The sequence below is a fragment of the Squalius cephalus genome (assembly GCF_949319135.1).
Source record: "Squalius cephalus genome assembly, chromosome: 18".
Lineage (NCBI taxonomy): Eukaryota > Metazoa > Chordata > Actinopteri > Cypriniformes > Leuciscidae > Squalius > Squalius cephalus.
The window spans coordinates 20409399-20432598 of NC_137139.1; the positions used below are offsets into that span (position 1 = coordinate 20409399).

The following is a 23200-nucleotide window of genomic DNA, read 5'->3' on the forward strand; positions in this document are numbered from 1 at the left end:
CTTTTGTGAAGGATGCATGCACATTTTGGGACTTGAAGGAGGTGGACCGTGGACCCCATAGCTTCACATTATAACCACTGAAAGATCTAAGACATTTTCTAAAATAACTGAAAATGTGTTCGTCTGAAAAATGATTGACATATGCATCTCGAATGGCTTGAGGGTGAGTAAATCATGGGTTAAATATCATTTTTGGCCGAACTATCCCTTTAATGCTTCGAATCTTCTATTGAAAACAGCGCCATCTTGTGGCAGGTCAAATTTACAGCAGCCAGCGCCTTTGTTTATCAGCGTCATCTATTAAGCACAAATAAAAGCCTGACAACGCTAAGTGTTCAGTTTTCTGATAATATAATTCACATATTAAAGTGTGGCAATAAATTAAATGTAACAATTATATTAATACTAATTATAACAATACCAACAGAGTTGCTTGATGCAAGTAAATGGTGGTCTAATTATTTTATAGTTTCGTTGCTGTTTTTATGGCAGAATATGATCATGTAGCATAGGCTTATTTATAAATTTATTTATTTTTTTATTTTTTATTTTTTTTGTAAATTGACTCAAAAACCGGTTGAATAGTGGTCTGGTTTCAAACGTTCCGACATGCAAAGTGAAGCATTCACGTGACTGGAGAGAAAGTGAGGCAATCGTTTTGCATTGATCACGTGTTTCTCTGAAAACAATACGCGCTAAGGCACGGAGGCTCATGAGAAATTGCGCTGCGAACTTGAAGCTTCAGTGTCATATGTAGGCTAACATCTCTAGTTGACATGGAGCACGCGAGAACCTTCGGGGAATCACTCGTTAAAAAAACGCTGAACAGAGGAGAGTCTGCTGGCAAGAAGCGAGCGCAACATTCATAGCTCAAAATAAAACGAGAATCAACATCGGCTGAGATAGCGAGAACTGGGGGATTTGAAATGTTTTAATGGCAAAGCAGAGATGGCGTTTTTATTACTCAATAGGTGAGTAAGATATTTTATTGAACAGAAAAATTGCCATATGCTGGCTTAGCTCTCTAACAGAATGATCTATTGTGAAGGGCCATTTCATTATGGGTTGTTGAAGAGCTGTGCTGGAATTTATTTTCAAGGAAGTACAGTGTCTGTTAATGGGTGTAACGTCTTCAGCTAGTAGCCTATATCCTTTCCATCTAAACTGGTTGAATATCTTAAGCCTATAGAGTAAATGTTTTATAAGCAGTAGGATAATCTCCCTTCTTGAGAAAGAACCATATTCATCAGCACAGACACACAGAGCCAAAGCACAACCAAAACAATGTTCTTCCACAAAATGCACGCAGTTTGGTTTTTAACCGCTAGAGGGCCAACAGTTACATAGTGTATCCAGTGTATCTTTAACTATTATTGCTTTTGCTGTTGTTGTTTATATTATTATTATTATTGTTAATAATATCAATGATAATAATTTTAACTTTTATAATACTAATATATTTTTAAATTGAATATTGTTGCTGTACTAAAGCTAAAACTATTTAAAATATGGTCTGGAAGATATTTACTTTATAATGAGAGTTTTTTTTCTTAGTATTTCTATATTTATAAACATTTAAAATAACCATATTTGATTTTATTTCTTACTGTTAAAATGGCTCTAAATCGAAAATTATTATGATTTTAATTTCCCGTCGCAAATAATGAAAAAAGTAGGCTATTAACTATCAAATATAGTAAATTACGTGAAACCATTACAGTTTGTTATTGTTTTTTCACCGACCTGCCCAACAAATGAATTACACAATGTTGTAATAAGTAGTATTTCTAACATAACTCCCTATCTCAGCTGATTTAAATATAAACTATCTGAATAATCTTTTTTATGAGCTAGATCCTCTATTGGCCAGATTTTTTTGTGTGTGTGTGGAACTGTAGGCCATAGTTAAAAAAAACCTGAACTTAGGAAGTGGAAGATAAAGTTTCAAAATTTAGTTTCCAATCGCCTTTGTTCACATGATTATGAATAGAAGTGAATGGAGCGTGAAATCAACTGTGTTTTGGATTTCATTTGTATACAGTTCTGTTTATATTATGAAAAAGAAAATGTTCATCTTTTCATAGCAACTCGCTTTCTCTCTCATAAAGTCGTTATTGTTGGTTTTGCATGTTCTGTAAGTAGGGAGCTGGTTTTGTTTGTCTGTTATGCCCCAGTACGACCACCAGAAGGCATCATATCCAAAGAGTAGCAGAGGAAATATCTGTCAGAGGTGTTCACCTCACCTCACCTCAGAGACAACTTCTGTTGACCGCAAATGTGCTGCTATCCTCATCTACACTCTGACCTGCACTCACTCTCCACTTCCTCTCACTTTTCTTACCAAGAGTCTTGTGCAATTGGAGTATAATGTTGTCCCAGTACTTATTATTATCACTTTAGGCCTGGTTTAATAGACAGGGCTTAGATTAAACCAGGATTAGGCCTTAGTTTAATTAGGAAATCTAGGTAGCTTTAATCAATGTGCCTTAATAAAAAATATTACTGGTGTGCATCTTGAGACAAAACAATCGAACTGACTAACATATTTTAAGATATCTCAGTTGCTTTCAGTTAAAACAGCTCAAACATCCATTTTAGTCCAGGACTAGGCTTAAGCCTGGTCTGTGAAACCGGGGGATAGTTTAATATATATATATATATATATATATATATATATATATATTTTTTTTTTTATTTTTTTTTTTTTTATTAAATGTGACCATTCAGGACACAGTCCTTTTTATTCCCAGTTTAATAAAAAATCTATTTTTTAGTTATACAAATGTGTTTTTTGTTTTTGTTTTTTTGAAACATTTATATGTCTGTATAAAGACTTGTTGTTCTGTCAGTCAAAGTTGGCCTTTCTTAACCATAAAATTACTTTAAACTTTTATCGCTAGGTGGTGCTAAAGATGCATGCATTGTCTCCCAGTCTACAAAGAGCTTCATCAATGTGACATCATTATGAATGACACACATCAGTGTCTAAATGATGCTGGCTCTCTTTTCTCTGATTACAACACTTAGTGTTCATTTAACTCATTACAGCTGATAATTTGCCAGACATCAGTGTAGTCATGACGGTCCTTGACATTAATTGTTATGTTCATGCAGGAAATGGTTGTAGTAGTGCTGAGGTGAGGACCTTGTGAAGTGTGTTTCCTGGACTATACAATATCTAACAAGTGCAGTCCTTTGCCATATATCTACAAGATGACAAGCTGTTACCAGTTTGGTTCTGATATACAGTAGTGAACTTTTTTACTTACAACAGTTCAATCCATAGTGTTTCTCAAACTGGGGTCTGTGGAAAATTCCTGAATTTTGTGATGGTAAAATGTTACCAATTATTGTTACCAATGTTGATGGTACACTGTTAAAAAATACTGACTGTAAGTCGGTAGTACTACTTCAAGTATAACTATTAATAGAGAAGTTTATTAGGAAATATTCAAAAACTAAATAGGTAAATGCTACTGCTCCTTTTTTCTTTTTTTTTTTCTTTTTTTTTTAAGTGCGGGAGACACACTCCTGTTTTCATGGGCATGATTCTTCAGGATTATGGGTAGTGTAGTGTTTTATTGTAAAATCCAAAATTTCTATCTATCTATCTATCTATCTGATTAGTGCTAGGCTACTACTAATGATAAAAGTTCATTTTTTATTTAAGGTTAATTTACTCATCTAAATCAAAATACAAATTTAATTATTATATATTACTAATAATAATATTGTTAATATCCTATATATATATAATCATGAGCTCAACGGTTAATTGATTAAGCTGTAATGAATAAATATTATTTATTTAGGACCACCTGCTCCTGCATTCAGAATTTATTTAACCCCTTGTTTGCATTGATTTCCAAAGTCATTTTTTGCAGCCTTTTCGTTCATTTTGGGTGATATCATGAAAGAAGTCTTTAGCTCCAAAAATTGTGAAATGCTTTAATGCAACTCAATCACCCAAACATCATATCATTAGTAAATTGTTATTAAATGTGTTCTTCTGATGAGCATCGATGAATATTTGGACTGTACTAAACTTGAAGTGGATGTTGATGAACCTGGTCAGCTCTGCAGATGATCTGATTTCCTGAAGTTTAGTGTTGAAGGCCTAATGAAGATGAGTAAAAAACACAGGAAGGGAGGACAGAGGTCGGAAAATAAACGAGTGTTTTAGTTGGTGTGTGTGGGAAGGCTGGATAAATGAGGGCTGGAACACAGGTGTGGGGGTGTGATTAGGCTCTCAGGGCAAATTCTCTCTCTCTCTCTCTCTCTCTCTCTCTCTCTCTCTCTCTCTCTCTCTCTCTCTCTCTCTCTCTCTCTCTCTCTCTCTCGAACGGGCTCATGTTGTTCTTCTTTTTGCTTGTGGAAGTTGTGAGGGCACCCTCTGGATTGCCTCACTGCCGGAGCATGCCGGACCCTGTTATCCGGCTATCCATCTGTGCTATTGATTTTTCTTTTTTTTTCATCTTTCCCCTCCCTTGGCTGGTGTTTGAGCGTCGAGATAGGGAGCTGGAGGAGGCGGGGGGAGATCTGAGCATGTTTGCAGGGGATCGGGGGGGGGGGGGGGGGGGAGCTGAGGCTGGCAAGGTCTGCCTAGCCTGGACCAATCTCTCCGAGCAAATCTGTGTGTATGTGTGTGTGCGTACAGGCCAATGTATGTATCTATTCTCTTTCTCTCTCTCTGTTTCTTACTCCCTCTCCCTCAAGGGATCGCTTCCCCCCCTCGCCTTTCAGAGGCGCCCACACCGCACACGCTCCTGGCGGCGCTTCCCTCCTCCCCCTCGCCCCTCGCTCTCTCCCGCCCGCCTGCCTGCCGTCTCCTCTCCCGGGGGGCATCAGCAGCGCTGCCGGCTCGCCCCGTGATTTGCAGAGATTTGTCTAAGTGAGAAGCAATTAGTGTGGAAGGCCATTAATGTATGTGCACTCTGGCCGACCTCCGGCTGGCTTGAGGAGAACCGGGGTGGTGTGACTGCAGGGCTCCGCGATCCTCACCCCTTCATTTCGTTGGCAGGAACATACCGAGACACCGGCGTCCCCCACTGCCACCTGACCGATTTGATTTCTATTCATTAGATAAACGCAGCATCTCATGCTCTTAACTGTCATGTTTCTTTATGCATTTGCAGGGGTCTTTTTGTTTAAGCGTTGACTAATTGCTTTGTGCAGTTTTTAATGTGTGTGTTTCAGGTTTAGGCTACCTGGCACAGTAGTTGAAGGGTTTCCTGCAAGCCCCCACACACTTTCCATTGCAGATGATTATCAGCAGTTTGCAAAAGCATGGAAAAGCAGTAGGTGTGGACTGTGTTTGGGCCGTGGGAGGGTTCCCTCTGAGATTTGCCGTGGTGGGTTTGGGCCAGGGGCATTTTCTCAGAGGAGGCGGTACTTGTTTCAGTGCAGTAGAATGAGGAATCATCGACAGTGCAAAAATAAAACAAAACAAAACAAATGCTACAAAATATGAGATCAAATTTTTTTTCCTGAAATAACACACTAAACCAGGATATAAAGCTTCAAAGGGAGTCTTTTGCCCACATTGAGCTCATTGTTTTGTAAGGTTCTAAGGTGTGGCATGAATGTGAAGGTGGTCAAATAAATACTGGTGAAAAGTCACATTAAAGGAGAGACAGTGCCTTCACATCATTCTGATTGGCTTATTAAACTAAAGTTTTCATTTAGCCAAAAACCGAATATAAGATTTTTTTAAATTAAATGTAGGTATATTGGCCAATCAAGCTCTGAATGCTGTTCAGGGTGTTGTGTTCACAGGTGATAAACCGGTTGCTACACTGTTGACATGTTTACCTGTTTTAGCTTATGTTGTGTGCACAAAATCAATGCTTACATGGTCAAAATGATGCATAATCAGAGAAGCGTTAACTGTTTCCAGGCTCCAAAACGTTTTTTGTTTTTTTTTGCCTGTTACAGACAAATTTTCGATATGTCTAAATTTTTATTAAATAACTAGTGGTAACCAAAACTGTTTGGCTACCAACATTCTTCAAAATATATTTTGTGTTCTGAAGAAATTCATACGGGTTTGTAATGACATGAGCGTAATTCTATTTGTGAACTATCCCTTCAAAACATGAAATGAAACTTAAATAAGCAGGTTTTTAGTGACCACCTCTATATCTGTGACTGTGATCTATGATTATTGTATTATTATATTTGAAGCAATGTAAAACAATGCATAAACTTAATGAGAGGTTTTGACTTACAGTAGTTTGTAATAAACAACAGACTAAAAAATGTCCAGTTAGTCTGGTCTTGGTAACTTACCTTAGCAGCATTAGAGGCCTGAATAAATACAGAAATAACACACTTTCTATTATGCAGGTGAATTGAAGGCAGGCACTGTATCGGTGAGGAGCCGGCAGCTCCTGGGTGGCTGGGCTGACGTGTTGGTTAATTAAAGATAGGGTAATTAGAGACAGTCCTTACAGCAGCTTTTAGGAGCTTGATAAGAGGCTAATCCTCTGAAGTAAGGCTGAGATCGAACTGTTCTCCATACGCTCAGCTGGAAGTACATTCTCTCCTCCAAAAGAGTAGGATTTAGAGAAATGGCACAGAGGCAGTCTTTACCAGCCTGAGATAATATGAGGGCGGCTGGATCCTTTAAGGTTTACTCTGTATTTTTTGTCTGTTAACAAGAAGTTTTACACACAATAATTATTACTTTTTAAAAATATGTTCAAAATCATGTACACTCACATGAGATTAAGACTCCAGTCATATCAGTATTAACTAAATGCAATGTAACTAATAAAATATTCTGATCGCCATAACCAGATTCGGCCAATATTCCAGTTTCTAGAAATGTAAATAAGACTATGTTGTATAGTCAGAATGTTGGGTCATATTTGGAATATCCATTGTAACAGAACATTCTTTCTATGACCATTTTCTGACGCTCATGTCATTCCAAACCTGTTTGACGGGCTTTTTTCTGTCTATATATTGAAAGTCAATGGGATTCTGTGTTGTTGACTTGTGTTGTATGCAAGACACATTCTTTAAAATATATTACTTAGTGTTCTTCAAATGAAAATGTCATACAGGTCTAGAATGACATGAGGATGAATAATGAAGAAATAATGACTGAATTTTCATTTCTGAGTGAACTAAAAGAAACATGATCTTTAATTGTAAGAGTTTCATGACCTACTGGACATGTTTTAATTCATGGCACCCTTATTTTTTTCAGATTAAAGCCTTAACCAGAATATGGACCTTATTTGAAAAATGATGTGCATGTAAACATGGTCTGTGAGTTTTCAGTTAATGCCATAACAAGAGGCATTTTGTACCTCTAACACATGGGAGTCTGTGCCCATATGTTTGACTTGGGTCTATCTATAATTTAGTAGTGGCAGATGTCAATGTTAATCATTCATACATGTATGTTGTGTGCCAGTCTTTGTCACCATTTTGTTGTTTTTCTGTCACCTACCTGCGGGGGCGCTCATCTGTCAATGACCCCAACTTTGACTGTACATCAAATGTAATTTGATTGGACACCCAGTAGGTTACTACAAAATAATTAATTTAATTGTAATTTTACATCCTAATTGTAGCCTTAAAATTAAATTACAACTTTCCTCACCCCAAATCTGCTCTAGGACAGCTTATTTTCCACAAAAAGGCTAATTTTGTTTGTTAAATCTGGGGTGAGGCTTCACTGTGAACTCAAACGCATAACCAGTAGTCTTTATTTCTCTTTTTTTGACAATTTTGTTTACACCACAAGTGGAAATACAACTTCATGGGTGAGCATAGGCCAAAGCAACACAATGTGGTGCCAGACCCGTAATAAGTTGTAATTGCCCTAGAGGTGTGTATCGCAGGTGGTTCTGCACCTCGCTGGGGTTTTAAATGCTGCTGTACCTGAAGTTGCTGGGAATGGTGGGGGATGAGACATTCCTCAGCATGCGAATAATGCCGGCACTCCTCACCACCAGTCTGTCCCGGCACCAGCTATAAAGCAGCAGCAGCAGCAACATGACACCTCCACTGCGAGAGAGATTTAATATAGTCCGCCACACACATGCATACACAGGAGAAACCAGAGATATAAGTATATGCTGCCAGCGTCTCGCAGTAAGAGCATCTGTGCGTGCCGTGCCTGGGCATGTTCACTCTTACATGTATCATTTAAGACAAGATATCATCGCTACAGCATGCACAGTACCAAATACACTACTGTTCCATAGTTTGGGGTCTGTGTGATTAAAAAAAAAATATATTTTTTTTAAAGAAGACTTTCAAAGAAGACCAAGGCTGCATGTATCAACAAATAGAGTACCCATTACAAAAAGAGAAGGTTCAACCAATGGATTCACTTTGGGGTCTAAGGGGAATAAAATATTGTATAACAAACGACCTTTTGAAGTAAGTCAGTTCACTCGGTGAACATCTGATGCACCTTTGCAGTTTCTTTCTGTTTCTAGTAATGCAAGTGTATCTGTTGAAGTGGGAAAGGCTGGAAATTATATATAAAAAAAGATAAATATTTTAATAAATAATAATAAATAAATAAAATAATTAATTAAATATTTATTATTATTAATAATTCCATTACAATAACATATCTTACTGTGACAAATCTGAATGCAATGCTATCTGATTCAGTGTTCAACACTTATGCAAGTATTTCCTGCATTAGTTTTTCTACGAGTGGACTGGTTCCTCCCTATACACGTTATCTGATTCTACATAACGTCTTATCAGACCATGAAGTGGCTAAATAAACATGATTAAAAGCATTTTAATGAATATGTATTCAGAGAATGCATTAAGCCGTGTCTCTCACACTGTGCTGAAGGTCAAGTGTGTGTGGAGCAGGATCTGCAGTGCTGTCCCAGCCAGTGAGGAGGTTAACTGATCCACTGAGGGGAGGAGAGCCGCCCTGCCACTCCGCACGATATTGACAGGTTAGAACCCGAGGGCTCCTGCAGGATATGAACATCGCTGGAGGGGGGTTACTACCTTGTGCCATTCCTGCGTGTGTGTGCGCATGTGTATTTGTCTGAGGAATAAGAGATAGAGAAGCAGCACCAAGGAAAGTAAGGCTTATGCTGTTAACTTGATGGTTGACACGTCATATTTAGGTTAGTAGATGTTAATGTGTTGGAGCAGAATGCGTGGCAGAGAGTAGTGGTACTACAGCCGGAGATCAGACAGAGCACTGTAAGGCTGCAGGTTGGGTGAGGATTGGTGCTACGGAGCTGCTTGCAGCGTTCTGCTTGTTGATGTTCAGATGGGGTTGACCTTTCCCTGACTACCCCACCAATCAATAACCCCAGCTTAAATTTTCATGGTTCCCTGTTTGGCTGTTTTCTGCCTCCTTTATGGAGAAGGAGGAAAGCAAAAGTGCAGGGAGGCTTGATTTATTTTCATCATTGGAACTGATAATGGCAAAAACATGAACAAAAAACTATTTGTTGATGCTTGTATATCTGCTGTAACTTGTACTACAACAAAAAAATGTTTTTGAAACAGTCTCTTGTTGCACTGGCACACAAAAGGTATATTTTTGTGTGAAACGTTTTAATAAACATTTTATATATATGTGCAATTATGTATATATATATATATATGTACAGTGAGGAAAATAAGTATTTGAACACCCTGCTATTTTGCAAGTTCTCCCACTTGGAAATCATGGAGGGGTCTGAAATTGTCATCGTAGGTGCATGTCCAATGTGAGAGACATAATCTAAAAAAAAAAATCCAGAAATCACAATGTATGATTTTTTTAACTATTTATTTGTATGATACAGCTGCAAATAAGTATTTGAACACCTGTCTATCAGCTAGAATTCTGACCCTCAAAGACCTGTTAGTCTGCCTTTAAAATGTCCACCTCCACTCCATTTATTATCCTAAATTAGATGCACCTGTTTGAGGTCGTTAGCTGCATAAAGACACCTGTCCACCCCATACAATCAGTAAGAATCCAACTACTAACATGGCCAAGACCAAAGAGCTGTCCAAAGACACTAGAGACAAAATTGTACACCTCCACAAGGCTGGAAAGGGCTACGGGGAAATTGCCAAGCAGCTTGGTGAAAAAAGGTCCACTGTTGGAGCAATCATTAGAAAATGGAAGAAGCTAAACATGACTGTCAATCTCCCTCGGACTGGGGCTCCATGCAAGATCTCACCTCGTGGGGTCTCAATGATCCTAAGAAAGGTGAGAAATCAGCCCAGAACTACACGGGAGGAGCTGGTCAATGACCTGAAAAGAGCTGGGACCACCGTTTCCAAGGTTACTGTTTGTAATACACTAAGACGTCATGGTTTGAAATCATGCATGGCACGGAAGGTTCCCCTGCTTAAACCAGCACATGTCAAGGCCCGTCTTAAGTTTGCCAATGACCATTTGGATGATCCAGAGGAGTCATGGGAGAAAGTCATGTGGTCAGATGAGACCAAAATAGAACTTTTTGGTCATAATTCCACTAAACGTGTTTGGAGGAAGAAGAATGATGAGTACCATCCCAAGATCACCATCCCTACTGTGAAGCATGGGGGTGGTAGCATCATGCTTTGGGAGTGTTTTTCTGCACATGGGACAGGCGACTGCACTGTATTAAGGAGAGGATGACCGGGGCCATGTATTGCGAGATTTTGGGGAACAACCTCCTTCCCTCAGTTAGAGCATTGAAGATGGGTCGAGGCTGGGTCTTCCAACATGACAATGACCCGAAGCACACAGCCAGGATAACCAAGGAGTGGCCCTGTAAGAAGCATATCAAGGTTCTGGCGTGGCCTAGCCAGTCTCCAGACCTAAACCCAATAGAGAATCTTTGGAGGGAGCTCAAACTCCGTGTTTCTCAGCCACAGCCCAGAAACCTGACTGATCTAGAGAAGATCTGTGTGGAGGAGTGGGCCAAAATCCCTCCTGCAGTGTGTGCAAACCTGGTGAAAAACTACAGGAAACGTTTGACCTCTGTAATTGCAAACAAAGGCTACTGTACCAAATATTAACATTGATTTTCTCAGGTGTTCAAATACTTATTTGCAGCTGTATTATACAAATAAATAGTCATATATTGTGATTTCTGGATTTTTTTTTTAGATTATGTCTCTCACAGTGGACATGCACCTACGATGACAATTTCAGACCCCTCCATGATTTCTAAGTGGGAGAACTTGCAAAATAGCAGGGTGTTCAAATACTTATTTTCCTCACTGTATATATAGCCTATATGTATGTATGTATATATATATATATATACTGTATATATATATCGTAAATCTATATATCGTAAATCAATATCTATATATACGTTTTCTTCCCTACTCTGACATATCCAAGGAGAAACAGCTCCTCCAGCAAGAAGAAATATAGGGCGGGGCTTGATTTAGTCTATCGGGCATTGATTGGATCGTTGTGGTTTGCTATTACTCGCGCCAGTAAACACGTCATCAATGAAGAGAAGAGATGTTGCAGCAAGAGGGAGGGGGAATTTATTTTGATTAAACATTATGAAGGAACATGAATTTAAAAGAAAATTCACGGATAAATAATTTATAATAAGTACTGCAATATTCCATAAAAAAATAAAAATGGTCCATTTTGATTTCATGGTGACTTTAAAATAGAAAAGTTATTTGAAATTGATATAATATTGCAATATTACTGTTTTTTTACTGTAGTTTTGATCAAATAAATGCAGCCTTTTAAAAGAGTAAACTTCCTTACTGACTTTTGAACAGTAGTCTCCACCAGCAGGTGCTAACTCAGCCATGCTAAGATTTAAATGTTGTCTTTAGAAAGGTTTCTTTTGCTTTACACAATAACATCTTCATCTGAGGGAGTTTGTATAAGAGTTTGGATTGCTACTCAATTTGGATTAGGGTCACTCTATAAATTACGCTGGTGAGATCAATCTGACATATGTGTGCCAATATTCTGTAGTGTAAGCAGCATAGCAGAATCTATACCAGTTGATTAAAATGATTACATGATAATACAATTTTTCTTATAAAATTGGTAAATAGACATAATTGTGTTTATTGCAGTTTCTGGTTGCCAAGATGATGACAGCATCACAGAAAAAACACGAGGGTCGTATGCGGCCCACGGAGTGCTTTTTGAATAGCGGTCTATGGCAAATAAAATAAAAAATATTGATTGTGGAAATCATGTGGATCTGTGGGAGGAGTGGTCTGTGTGGCCATTGAGTCATTTCTGAGTGTTTGTATTCTTTGTTTTGTCCTTTATGATGTAGGTGTGGGTTGCAACCTGATTTTCCATGTACCGATGAAGATCTCTGTGTGTATGATAAAACGACTGCTCGCTTGAGCCAGGCAGAAAACTGGCTCCTGAGCGATCAAAGCCGAGTGCAGCACATACATGGGGGCGTTTAGCGTCGCCACCGACGCAGGCAAGCCCTTCTGTGGTCGGCTCGTGTTCTATATCTACACTCCTGACATTTTCACTTTTACGCTCATCGCTCCTCCTCATTCTCACTTTCGTTACCCACAAGCCCCAGTCATGGTGCATGCATGTATGTGTGTGTGTATGCATGTTTTTGTGTCTGTAAATGCACCCACAGACTAGGGTTTCCCTCCAGAGTGTGTGTAGGTGCAGCGCACATTTTGCATTCCACGCCCCACGTTCTCGAGGGTCACACTTTTCCATTGCTTATCGCTCGGGTACCTCTTCGCACAGAAGCATGATTGCTCAATGACAATGTAGTTGCAACATCCAGAGCAAATGCACTTGCATTCATATAAGAAGAGGGATATGAAAAGTGGCTTCACATTCACTACTATTTAAACACATAGCCTAATAAAAGCCATTTTACTTCATTATAAAACATTTGAAATGCTCATAGTATGTAAAATGTATTGCCATAACATAAATGTAAGGAGATTCACTAATATATGTATACATTAAAAATGCAGCAATATTAAAAATGTCATAAAAATGTATACATATTTTTATATATAGGCTATATATAATTTTATAGAAAATAAAATAAAATATGTAAAAATAAAATACATGTATTTAATATAGGCTAGTTAATACATTTAATGAGAATTAACAAGATGAATCTTCACAGGTGGTTCAGGACTTCCACACACTTGTAGATAATATTGGAGTAACCGTGCGTGTCTGTTTTTCTCCTCAATCTTCAGTGTGGCGTTTGACTTGTGAACCGTGGCCCAGGCGGGCAGGAAACGCGTCATGGTGCTAACTGGAACCAGATGTCAGAGGCTGTTGGGGATTCTCACAATGGAACATGCTCGTCAAAAGGAAACTTTTCTCTCCTCCTCTCTCTCTCTCTCTCTCTCTCTCTCTCTCTCTCGCTCTCTATTTCTTTTCTTTTTTTCTCTGCAAGCATCAAAGACCCTGCTTGTTTGGGTGCTGATTGATCACTAGAAGTTGACAGACACTACCACATCTAGATTCAGCAGGAAGTAGACAGATAAAGCAAGATGGGGTAAGGGAGAACCAAACCAGGAACAGACTGTTAAAGTACCTTAACTTTGTTAACTCGGAAACTAGGGAATGTGCCTGGCTCCTAATGGACCATGGGCACAAAGCACCTGACACTTGATTTTAATTATTTACTTGTATCATTTGTAGACACACCAGGCAGGAGAAGGTGAGAGGGGACAGCAGGAGAAATACATCAGGCATGATTTATTATTTTTTAACAGGGACATAGCAATCATTAAACTCATACCTGTACAAGTTCATCCACTCAAATTATGCTATTTTAAATAAATAATCTAATTTTGTTTCGGAGGTCTCCTACAACAGGTTTACATGCATCAAAGGTCAAAAAACAGTTTCATTTCCTCATAATATACATTGCACTGCACATCACCACATTTTTCAGTGACACTCAAACAACTCGATGGATGAATCAGTCTCTGTAAATCCCTTCTTTCCGCGAGCTACTCTGCTCTGATTGGCCAGATGGCGCAGTCTGTTGTGATGGCCCAGTCTTACAGCACCTGTCAGAAACAAAAACGGCCATTACCATAATAACTTCAGCTCCATCCGGAGACTTCCTACAGCTCTGCGATTGTAGACACTGTAAACTAAAGACAGTAACGAACAATGACGTTGATTTTACCATATCAATCCGAGCGCGAGTCTGAAGATTAAACATTGGAAGAACTAGTTATTCAACCCGAACCTCCATCGCAAGGACGACTTGAGCAGGACGTTTCTCAGTGATACACTACTCAGTCTGAGGTACATTATGAGATGTTGCAACTGTAATTTCTCACCATCAGTTTTAACAAGTGTATGTTCTTCAACATACCGATGTGTATTTCTAATTTATTGCGGTGAACTTGCGGGAACTGTATCAATAACTGCATAGCTGAGCACTAACGTGAATGACTGATGTAACAAACGTTTGTAAAACAAATCTTGCTCCATCCTCTGTCTTTACTCAAAGTAGTAAGGACAACAGACAATCTGCATTAATAGACACAGTTTTAGGTAATAGTGGCCCACAGCTGATCAGCAGAAGTATTTCAGTAAGACTGTAATAATGTGAGTTAGGCCGGAAACTTACACAATATAAAAAACTACGTATTACAATTATTATTGATGTTAACTATACTTACAGGTTGTGATTCTGAGGAGCAAGCTGGTCTAAATAAACTAGATACTGACCCATCTTTCACGAGCAAGCGTTTTGCGAATCCCAAATTGAACTCCGAGATTTGAGAAGCAATACGCTCTATGCACGAACGCTGCTGACGTATTTCCGGTAGAATCTCAGCCAGCGTATTTACTTCTGACGCGTTCTATAGCGAAGTGTACTAGCGGCAAAACTTTCATAAAATTCATTTTCTCTGAAACGGATACAGCGATTTTAGAAACCGATTCGCTAGTTGGGTTTCGCATGATATGATAGAATACTCACCCTCAAAGTTGTCGATGTAGCTCGAAATATATAATTTAAAGCCCTTCTCTTTCTTACTCTTAGGTGTGACAGCTAACTCCCTCACAATATTGTTAACATCATTCACGTTAACCGCTGGAAGTTCTTGTAAACAACGAGTGTAATTTGCCATTATCTCCACCGAATGCAAAAGCGGCTTCCGACGCAGCACCCCGGATGTAACTGGGAACAAAACGCGGAAGTGATCGTGCATAGAGCAGGGCATAGAGCCTATAGACCTTATGTAGCTCCGCCCCTTTTCAGCGCTGCGCTCATTGTCTTTTGACTTCCGGTCTGTATTTTCACAGCGTTTTGCGTGTTTATTAATGAACGGCTCGTTTTAAAATCTTCCCGGTCGATTTACATTTGTTAAGTCATCTGCTTTAAACATTACAGTCCTCATGATAACTTTCGTTAACTTTACATTAAGTAAATCCACTTAAAAAGCTAATTACTCCTGGACAGAAATGCCATATAAATATACAGAGCGACCGCAAAACGGAAGTTAAAAGACAATTTTCCAAAGATGGCGGCGCCCTTGTTTCTCTGGTGCATAAGGTCTATAGGCCTATGTCACACTTCCTGCTTCCGGAACGCGGAGTAGGGATTCAGAACTTCCTGTCAACATTATTTCTCTATAAGGATTTGGATTATCTGCCATAATGTCTAAACCATCCGAGGTAGACTGACCACGAGCTATGAGGTTGTGAAACAAAGGTTTTTGCTCCTGTAGAAGCTATAAGTTCGTATGAAATCAACCTTGTTTTAAGAAAAACATGTTTTATCCGCGATCTTAGGAAAAAAAACTACAGTACCCACAATCCTAAGCGGAGCAGCAACGTCTGCTGATTGGTCCAACTCGCTGTTACCATAGAAACGTTTACCTTACTGGCGGCGGAATTCAAACACTTACCTCTGTAATTGAAAATGAATTTCTCTCAGAAGAACTTGTACCCTTTCCTCAGTTTCGACGTTTCCACTTGAGAGTTTTAATTTACCATCCGAACCACATCATCATATGTGACTTAAAGCAGGTTGCGGAGAGATTTGATCCAGCGGTATATATGGACTCTGCCATTGTAAAACGCTAACCGGAAGAGCCGTATCCCTACTAAAAGACGTACTTCCGATCTTCAATTTTTTCGTGACATAGGCCTATTGTCAGTAAAATGAGGTGTTTGAGGGCGGGTCAAGTTGTTCGCAGGCGGACAAAGTACAACATAGTACATTATGCAAATGTATATTCTAGTGACGTGTAACCGTAAAGTAATGGGATTCGAATGAAAAACAAATCATTTCGTTTAGGCGGTTCAGAGTCGATTTTTTCTTTTGGGAGACAATAACTTTATTTATCAGGCACTTTCGACTTTCCACTTACAACTCTGCAGAATGTTTACATTTATAAACAGCTATATTACACACTGCATGAATGGGAATATTTGAAAAAACATAATAAGGACATTTTAAGCATGTAATCATTATATTTAATAAGTGTTTTTGTGAGAGAGTGAAGAAACTAAATGTTTTAGTACCAAGCAGAAGCTTCTTCCAACCTGTCGATAGAATTCAGTTGATAGAATTCTAAACCTTATCAACCTGGCTTATGAATATTAATTAAGGGACATAGAGTTTGTAGGTAATCCTAAAATGGCTACACCCTACCCATTAATGCTTTTGCATCCTTATTAATATTCAAGAAGACATGCGCTGATAAGGTTTATAGTTTGCCCCTCCCCCACTTTTGAGAGTGTTTCTGATTTTTAATGATAATTCAGTTTGTTCAACACTCCCATTTCCTTTTTGGTCATTTTTGGATGTTTCTACATATTCTTCCAGTTTTAATTTCTCTATCGCTTTCTCTCTCTGTGGGCCTGGCTAGTTGTGCAGTGAATTGGCCTCCTCTCAATGCCCCAAGGCATGGCCTGCCTCCACTCCGCCTGACTGCATGCACAGCCGAGCACAGGCATGCTGCCAACTGTGTCCTTGCTTTCAGCCTCTCCATGCTGCCAACCTCCCTTAGCTTCTCTAATGTCCTGCAATGCAGTTTCTCAGAATTAAGGCCACCAGGAAGCTTTGCATTTCGGCACAGCCATGATTAAATGTTGAGGCAATATGTAAAATTTAGACAAGAGGCAAGTTTTAATACAATATTACTATACAATCTTAAATTACGCTAATCATTCAAGAATTTACCATGGTGACCATAGTTACCAACAAGATAGTATAGTTACTACATTTGTTAAAACATTAAAAACACTGAAAAATGTCTTTCCCACTAATACCAACTTAAATTTTTTTAATCACCTTTAAAAAAAATACATTTCAATAAACTTTTTACAGATTAGCAAGTAGCAAATCATGCTTCATGGCTGTGATATAAATAGCATGTTTGCCATTTAAAGAGACGTTCATATTTTGTTCTAACTTCTTATTTAGAAATTGTAAACACAGGACATAAAATGTGATTTCATGGGGGTTTAATTATAATTTGGTGTTAGCCACCATCAAACCCCCCCCCCCCCCCCCCCCAAAAAAAAAACCTTTTTGTATTATTTATGGAAATCCAATATTATCTTTAATAACTATTTGTATATTTTGTTGTAGAATGTGGTAATCATGTGTATTATATTTATTTTACTTTTTTTAAATATAATTTTTAATTATAAATATAAAAAATATTTTTGTTTTATTTTCTAAGGGTTTTCCTAAAGGATTATCAAAGGATATCAAAAAAAGTTTTTATAAAAAGCAGTAACTATTTTGTATTTTGTTGTAATATGGTTCTGTATTTATTCATTTATAAAAACATTTATTTAAGTATTTTTTATATATTTCTTTTTAAGGGCATTTCTAAAGACTCTGTAAATAATTGTACTGACAATGTGTACAGCTTTACTGTATACTAGTTAGTGTATAGTAAAATTTTGGTCATCAAGTGGCTAACCCTATAGAGCTTTTTGAGGTGTTAAAAGTTCAGTGTGTATGAACTGTGCTCGCTGTAGCCCGTGACCTCTGTTTCCTCTGCCCAAGGCTGATCTGTGGGCCGCCTGCCCTGTGAACAGTCCCTGGTCCCTCTAGATCAATATTCATCTGCCTACCATGAGTTATGCTTGACCTGTAAGTGACCTCACCGTGTGTTGAAGCTGTATCGATTACATAGATGGTGCAGAACAGTATTTGTTGGCTGAGGTCAGTGTAACAATACATGTTTGTGTGGGTAAAAGTGCACTAATTCTGATTGGTGGAGTATAGTGAGTGTGCTTACCCACAGAAAGCTGCATGTTATGGTGCTAAGCCAAACAACTGGGGAAAAAAATCAGTGTTTTTCTGGCAGTTCAACGACATTTGTTAGGACCCGAGCACCAGTGATGTGATCGGATGAGTGTTTTGTCATGTTTGTGTGTGTGCTGTAGGCCTCTAGTGTGGTGTGGTGATTTAGACTCGCCCTGTTTCTGCTACAGGCTCATGGTGCGAGCTGCTGTCACCACTAATTGAACCCCGTAGGTGAAGTAAGGATGGAGGGAGGTAGTCGAAGGAAAGAAAAAGAGGGGGGAAAATCTCGGTGAGGCTGTAGTGCCCCTGGGGTTTTGGTCCCTGCAAGCCTGATTCCCTTGGTCTAAATATCTGTCTTGATGCTCCGGGGCTTCCCTCCGTCTTATCTGCTGATAATTGGGTGCTGTAGCTACACAGCACACTTATAAAATATAGATTTCTTCTATATCTGTGCAAAAAGTGCACATGAAAACCTCCCGGAACTATTAGTCTGAGGTTAGAAAACAAGCGGCCCTGCATTATGCACTTTGCTTGCTCATAATTCTGCTTAACAGAAGGGCAAGATTGCTAAACCGAAACAATACAGACTTTATTGTAAAGTAACGTCAGGGTTTTTTAAGTGGTACAATTAGCTCGTAGCCGATCCCACATTGTGCTCAGCTGTGTGTTCTTCCTGCATGGGCCCCTCCAGCCGAGATATTCCTCTGAGCCTCGCCGTAGACCTGGGAACTGAATCACCACTGGCTCTGTTCGAATTACAGTATGCCAATGTAATGTGCTGGTAAAGCAAACTCTCCAGAAGCCAACGTAGTTTGGCTACAAATGCTCCTGCATGACGCCAAACACTGTTAGTACAGTCATTGTACAAAAAAGTAAAAAAAGTGCAAAAAGTGAAATTTTCCTCTCCCCCCCCACACTTTTTATACATATCATATCATATCATATCATATCATATCATATCATATTATATCATATCATATCATAGAGAAATTCCATCAAATTTAAAGTGCCCCTATTATGCTTGTTCAGATATTACCTTTCATGTAGTGTGTTAAATAGCTGTTTTTGAATTTAAAATATCTTCAAAGTTTCAAAGATAAAAATTCATGATAAATGTTATTGTCTCCCAATAGAAAGAACCGATTCTGAACTGCCTGAAACGAGTCAACAGTAATTCCAGTATCACTACCTGCTCGAACCTACGTAGGTTTGTAACAAATTTGCTCAAAAGTGTCCATTGGCTGCCCTCAACAATGTCTACTATGACCCGCCCTCCAAACACTGTAGTTGTAGCTGAGGCCTGGAAGAGTTTGGTTTGTGTTGTTTATATGTCGAGGAAACACTGTTTTCTGCGCTGCAAAACCATTGCGTCCACTTCCAAAGGATGAGGACTCATGCTTGAAATGATACGGAAAAAGCGACGTCGTTACTGTTCATATCACTGTGTATACAAGTGTTGAGGAAGCCTCCGGAGCTGAATTTCATATATATGGAATTTACTATTTCGTTTCCGACACTGTAGGTGGTTTACCAATCACAACAGACTGGGCCATCAGACCAATCAGAGCAGAGTAGGCTCGCAAAAATGAGGGGTTTAGAGAGACCGGACCGTTTCAGACAATGTGAAAAAAGAGATGATGCTGCGATGTACAGTACTGCGCAAAAGTCTTAGGCACGCTAGTATTTTCACCCAAAAAATGATTTTAAGCTAGTTATTTATATCTATTTATATAAATATATTTCAGTTTATATCAGTCTGACAACAGCCAGTCTGCTTCACATGGAATTCTGATCTCACCATCATCGAGTCTGTGATTACATTAACTTTTTCTGGATTTAGTCTGTCTCAGTTTTTCTATTTTTTTTTTTTCATGTCTTAGACAGACTAAATCCAGAAAAACATATCCAAGACGCATGAAGAAACCTACCTGCAAAACTACAGTACTGTGAAAAGTTATAGGCACTTAAAATGTAATGGGTGTAAAAATGCTGTAAAGTGAGGATGCTTTCAAAAATAATATCATAAATAGATTTTTATTGATCAATTAACTTCTATTAACTAAATTAATTCAACAAAACAGCTTTTGTCCAGGTACAGGCACATAGTTTTTCAGGTAGCTTTGCAGGAAGGTTTTTGGATGCATGTAAAGCTATTGTGGGATACCTCGGAAACAAAACAAGGAACCTTTAAAATAGCATAATGGGGCAATTTACCATTTCAACATTTTAAAAATTAAGAAAGTATTTAATGAGACTTGGCAAGTTTAAGGCTCTCGATTCTAAAATAGGCTAGATTTTTTTATTCCAGAATCGATATTAATTCAAATTCAATTGCTTTATTTTTGTCCTTGCTTGTAGATGAGGTTGACAGAAGTTAGCCACTTTCGTTCCAACAGAGGATGAAATGTGTCGTTATCTATGAGTGTTGAGTGACGTAATATCTTTTGACGTATTTTCCCGATGGTCTAGTGTTAAAAAAAAAAGGCAATATATTGCAATATCGAATCGCAATACTTGTAGAAGCGCAATTCTTAAAAGAATACATATCGTATCGGCACCCAAGTATCGAATCGGGAGATATAAGTGTATTGTCCCAGCCCTAGTATTTTTCATTGACATCACATTCAAGTTAATTTTATTGTGGCTCTTTTCTCATAAATCTACAACATTAGTCACCTTTGGGGATACAATGGCTCAGTAGCATTTGACACGCACACCGGGTTTAGTTTTTCTCCCTCTTCTTATTGGCCTACAGTTATTGTTTCATACTGTGATGTATAGATCTTACTGTGGATACTCTGAATACATTTTCTCAATTTCATTTTCTGTGGACCACCAGGGCTTTGGTCAATATCAATTGCAATGCCTGGCTCCGGGCAGACAAATTCATTTCAATTACAATTACCATCGTCGCGACGTTGATTTATGGCGTTGTTTTCCTTCCAGCGCCTTCCCGCTCCCATTAATCACCACTTGCCTGCCCGTATGATCTGCAGTTCATCTACCTGCCAAGCGGGATTGCTCCGCCGAGCATTCCTCCGCCTCACCCCCGTCAGAGACCACAGGGAATATTAGTGTCCTTAATTCACACTCCATCTTTCCACATTTACTCTCAACAATGCTAACTTACAGGAATGCTAACGTGACTTGGTTCTTTGCTTCTCTCGTTACTCACTAAGTAGATCTTGTTGAACTCATTCTTTAAAATGAGTTAATGTCATATAAGATGACAAAGTAAAGTAATCTTTTAAAAATCTAGTTTAAAACCTGTGTCAAGTTCTTAGTATGTACTCTTTGTTTCCATGTTGGTTTCATATGGTTTTGAAAAACTTTTATACTATTTACAAAAGTGTAGGCTACATTTAAGACTCCAAAAATGTCACGTGGCTTGACCATCATTAAAAAATTCCTTACACCTTATGACCTTGAATACATGCATTCCACACATCCTAATTTTTACATTCTTTTTTATAAATATTACCACATGACATTTTACAATTGGATCTTATCTTGACAAAAAAATAAATAAATAAATAAATATCAGATGTTTTAAAGGAGAACTCCGGTCAATTTTAACATTGAGCTCATTTTATTGTACATTTGGAGTGCTGTCAATACAGAGAACAACTACAAAAATCGGTGTTGCCTACACCGAGTTATTCTATTTTAAAAATTTGCACCCTGTTGACTTCAATGGGGCAAGTACTAAACCTGCTTTTAGGCTCTTAACATCCTTGATGTGTCATTACAAGTGCACAGAAAATGTGAGTGATTCCTTCTGAGTGAACACGAGTCGATCTGACTGCAGTAGATGTAAAAGATATGTATAAAAATGATGTTATTTAAGCCAGCGCAAATACCTGTTTACATCCTGTTTTTCGGTTGAAGTCCAAAGTAGTCGATTGCCGAGTTCACGCGCGTGATCATAGGTAACTAAACCTATGCGCGTGAACTCGGCAATCGACTACTTTGGACTTCAACCGAAAAACAGGATGTAAACAGGTATTTGTGTTCACTCAGAAGGAATCACTCACATTTTCTGTGCACTTGTAATGACACATCAAGGATGTTAAGAGCCTAAAAGCAGGTTTAGTACTTGCCCTATTGAAGTCAACAGGGTGCAAATTTTAAAAATAGAATAACTCGGTGTAGGCAACACCGATTTTTGTCGTTGTTCTCTGTATTGACAGCACTCCAAATGTACAATAAAATGAGCTCAATGTTAAAATTGACCGGAGTTCTCCTTTAAGAGCCTTATTGACCTTGACACACAATCATGAGGATCTGCAAGTGTCCTTTCTATTATATAATTTCTGGTTTTATGTATGAATTGCATTTTTTAAATATATATTTTTTAATAAATAGCTCCAAAACAAATGCATTGTTATTGACACAAACAAAATGTATTGCTTCAAATGGTTGGTTGTTACATGTACATTCACTGTTACTATTCATTCACAAATGTCTCATTTCATGAGACACACACACAAAATTCCCATTCCCAATTCAACAGCCATCCAGTAAACAACCTCATTACATATATTTATGAGGTTTGGCCATTTTCGTTTCCTCATAAATACTGTATAGATCGTGTTATTTTAGAAACACAAGACTGAAAGTGTTCTGCGAAGTGCTACCCTCTCTCAATTCACCATTTGGTTACAATCAGTCTGGTAAAAGCTGTATCTATTTTGGATCGTCTGGAAATGTTAAAGACACTCTCTCTCGTTTTGTCAGTGCTTCCTCCTCTGTATTTCAGGGTGAGTCAGAGGCTCAGACGTTGTCTAAATATGTGAAAGGGTGCCATTCCAGGGCAAGCGTAGCTGGGCTGCCGCTGACATGACTGTGTTTGCACAGTTCAGATTTGTCCCCTTGGCTTGGCAGCTGCCGCCGGATCCTGCCGTGCTCTCCCGCGGTCATCCAGTCTCAAACGTCACGTGAAGAGTGGAAAATACGTACACATTTGCCGGCACCCCGACAGTTTCCAGAAAAGGTTGTGA

The 23200-nt window shown here is 38.5% G+C and overlaps 1 protein-coding gene across 2 annotated transcripts in view; it reads left to right on the plus strand.

The window, feature by feature from the left end:
• Positions 1 to 726: 726 nt before the first annotated feature.
• Positions 727 to 23200, plus strand: part of samd11 (sterile alpha motif domain containing 11) — a gene marked incomplete at its 3' end in the record, with an annotated part of 90943 nt that continues 68469 nt past the window's right edge. The window contains exons 1-2 of one of the 2 annotated variants that reach the window (XM_079848715.1): positions 727 to 971; positions 8831 to 8939. The remainder of the gene's footprint in view (positions 972 to 8830; positions 8940 to 23200) is intronic. The other variant, XM_079848716.1, reaches the window with a different exon arrangement.